We start from the raw sequence: 3859 nt of genomic DNA, 5'->3' as shown, positions 1-3859 counted from the left end.
CTTTTAACAATAACCTTTATCCTGGATATCCTTTAACTCCAGATTGATGAGTTACTTTGAATCCCATCAAACGAAAAGAAAAAACACATTATTCATCTCTACAAGGGTAGAATATGTAGTATATTTACCTACTAGGAAGCATACAAATGACCTTGATACATGTAAAACCAATAGATTAAAAAAAATCTGGGAAGGAGCAAGGAAAGATATCAATGATGGGCCAGGAGAATTGAAACAGAACAGAACCAGGGGACTCCTGGGTATTGTCAGAATACAATTGGGTGTTTCAATGATGCGATGTAATAAAACTCAACAAAAATGGTTAAAGCAAAATAGACAGGCAGGTAATTAGATCATCTTTTCATCTCTGAAACCTACTAATTAGTTTGAATTGCATTTTAGCAGTAAAATACCACATAAGCCAAAGAAAAGACAGCTGAGGAAAATACAGAAATATATATAGTTAAAAATAAAATAACACATAGTCAAATCGTATCATTTTTTTGAATTTTAAGTCAGTGGCTTGAATCAATGATTCAAAAGGGTAGTTGGACCGTCTAAAAACTAACTTGCCTGTGAGTTAGTACACCAGCTCACTGAGGAAATTTCTCACCCAATAAATTTTGCAGACTATATATACCGTGTTTCCCCGAAAGTAAGACAGTGTCTTACTTTCTTTTTATCCCCAAAAGCCCCACTATGTCTTACTTTCGGGGTATGTCTTATATTGTTAAAGGGGCACTGACAGCTAAAAAACCTGTGTAAAATGTGTTTTTTTAGTATATATGCATTTTACCTTCTGTGACGGGCGGGGGGGGGGAGGTTTCTTTGGAGTAGGGACGTGCCCAAGTAAATTTGCAGAGGCGGCAGTGACAAGTGCAGGGGACGGCGCGGCGACGTATGGAGAGGGGGACGGTGTGGACGTGGGCAGGAGGCGTCGCGCAGCTAGATGAGAGGGAGGCGGCAATACCCCCCGTGTTTCCCCGAAAGTAAGACATATGTCTTACTTTCGGGGTACGGCTTATATTAGCTGACCCCCCTGAAACCCCCGATATGTCTTACAATCGGGGGTGTCTTACTATCGGGGAAACAGGGTATATAGTCCAGAACTAGGTTGGCAAAATTGGGTGAGAAATTTCCTCAATGAGCTGGTGAACCAGTAACTCACAGTCAAGTTAGTTTTTAGACAGTCCAACTTCCCTTTTCATGTACAGTATTTCTGCCTCAATAGTAGGTCTGAACAAAAAATAATCAAATAAACCAAATAAATCTTTTTTTCTGATACAGATTTAGACCCAGTTTCTGTTTCTGCAAATAGAAAGGCTTACGGTAGAGGTCCTGGGATCAGGATTTAATCCATAAGGGACAATCAATTTTCTATGCTACAATTATGTTGGCTGTGACCAGTGATGGGCTACCAATTTTTTTACTATCAAACTCTGGGTGCAGCTTATGTAGGACACCCGGCATTTTCTTTCAACATCTTTCAGTGCAAATTGGGTGCTCCGGGGTGGAGCTCCATTTTCGCTACCCTACTGCATTCCCCCCACCTCCCTCAGTTCAGACAGTAGCCTACCCTGGCTGTGATCAATTTAGACCAATATATCTCAATTTTAAGATGTCTTGACTTCAATTCCCAGTATTCCCCAGTCAATACATTAGGTAGTGATGTCCATACCTTTTAAAATTGCCAAAGTTTAAAAACAGTAGTATAGACTGACTTTCAGATGAGAATATACTTTTGTAAACTGGAGCCCAAAATTAGAGGTTTTTCTTTTCTGTGGCTTTTGTGACTCAGAATCAATTTGACTAAGCCTTTCCTGGTTCCAGAATTTTCATTTTTGGAAATTTATTACAAATCATATAAATATGGTCTCTAAATACCATGTTATTTGTGTTATGAATGATTGAATGTGCATGACTGTACATGGGGTTTTCTAAACACTTTTAGTTATTTTGTATAATTTTGTATAAATCTTTTAAAACTAATTTAGATGTCTTTATATATATTGTTGCATTTATAATGTTATAGTCGCATCAAGAAGGGCGGCATAGAAATCTAATAAACAAACAAAGAAAGAAACAAATATTTATTTAAAACTAATTACTGAAGTATGCTCACTATAACACTAAAATGTATAACAAAAATATAACTTTGTATAACAAAAAGGGAAAGTGAGAAAATATTATTCAATGCATGTTCAATGTACAGATATGAATGTTAATCTATCTCTGAGATATTTGGGATGAAAGATAACTTTATCTTCCTTTCTTAATATGGAATGAACAAAGGTGTGTGTGGATGTGTTGTGAAATGCCAGCAAATTAGGGAGCAATCTTGAACGCTTAAATATGTGTCATGGGCAATCAGATATGCTTTATAGGAAATGTGTGTTTATCATAGCCTCTCATAGCCTTAACCCTAAGCTAATTAACTGCCATGGAGAGTGGGATTCAATTGTTTGAAAATCTAAAGCACTGGGAAGCAATTACGGTACAGAGCAAGAAAGCAACGTGGAGGTTGGGGGGAAATAATCTTCCAGAAGCTGTTAGATTGGCTGTCTCGCCTCTTACTTAATACTGTGTCTGCCTTTTGGGGCTTAGGAAGCAGTCATGTGAACGTGGAAGAGTGTGTGTGTAAGGACTGATAGAATACGGAGCTTGTAGAGTGAGAGGGGAGTCAGGGAAGTGCATTAGAGACGGTTTAGTAGAAGGGGAAAGTGCAGCCTGCTGCAGTTACAGCTCCTGCAGCTTTGGAGTGAAAGCTTGCGATCCAGCTTGATAGCCCATCTGCTCTGCATGCCCAGAAGTGCAAACCTTTTCATGGGGCGAAAATACTCCAGTGCCACGAAGGCAGAGGAATAGGGAAAGGAGGCTTTTCAACTTAATGAAAATATCTGCTGGGAGACCCTCCTAGTTTTCCTACACTGAAGGTAATGCTGTGACTTATTTTATTTCTCTGCCTTTTAATTTTCCAAGGGGACAGAATCCCTTCTTCCTTTGAAAAGGAATAATTTAGCAAACTTTTGGAGCTATCTCATATTTTTAAAAGTCCCTAAAAGTATCAGATCTTTTTATGTCTTATTGTTTCACACAGCATCTAAACAGAGTTGAGAATGAATCCTATTTTGTTCCATTAATTTCCAATGGATAAGATTTTTTTTAAAAAAATAAATTTGATTTGGCAACTAGGCAATTGTTTTATTAATTGCTGATATTCATGAAATGATTATTTATTTATTTATTTATTTATTTATTTATTTATTTATTTATTTGCCACCCTTCTCCAATGATGATGATGATAAAATCTTTCATTCATTAAACACTATTATTATTATTATTATTATTATTATTATTATTAATAATAATATTGTTGTTGTTATTTTTTACTACTTCTACTACTATTACTCTTACTATTATTATTATTATTATTAATTTGATTTGTTTGTTCTTTGTTGTTTGGTTATGGCTATGGCTATGGCTATGGTTATGGTTATGGTTATGGCTATGGTTATGTTTATGGTTAAGGATTTGGGTTTGATTTTGGTTTTGGTTTTGGTTTTGAGTGTGATTATGATTATGATTATGATTAAAATTACGATTACAATTGAGATTGCAATTATGATTGTGATTGTGGTTATGGTTGTGATTGTGATTATGATTATTACATTTCCCACCACACTAAAAATGTTAGGACTGAAGGAATGTTACTTTAGTGCGGATTTTTTCTTTGGGGGGGGGTGATTTGGTTCCCTTCCCTTCCCTTCTCTTCTCTTCTCTATTTCCAGATATTTATTTATTCCTTTCCATCTCTTTCTGCCATATCTTTTTCTAATAGAGCTGGAAGGAGAATTTTCCC

Source organism: Erythrolamprus reginae, chromosome 3 (genome assembly GCF_031021105.1).
Source record: "Erythrolamprus reginae isolate rEryReg1 chromosome 3, rEryReg1.hap1, whole genome shotgun sequence".
In the NCBI taxonomy this organism is placed as follows: domain Eukaryota; kingdom Metazoa; phylum Chordata; class Lepidosauria; order Squamata; family Dipsadidae; genus Erythrolamprus; species Erythrolamprus reginae.
The sequence above is the reverse complement of the archived record's forward strand: the minus strand, read 5'-3'. Positions refer to the sequence as shown.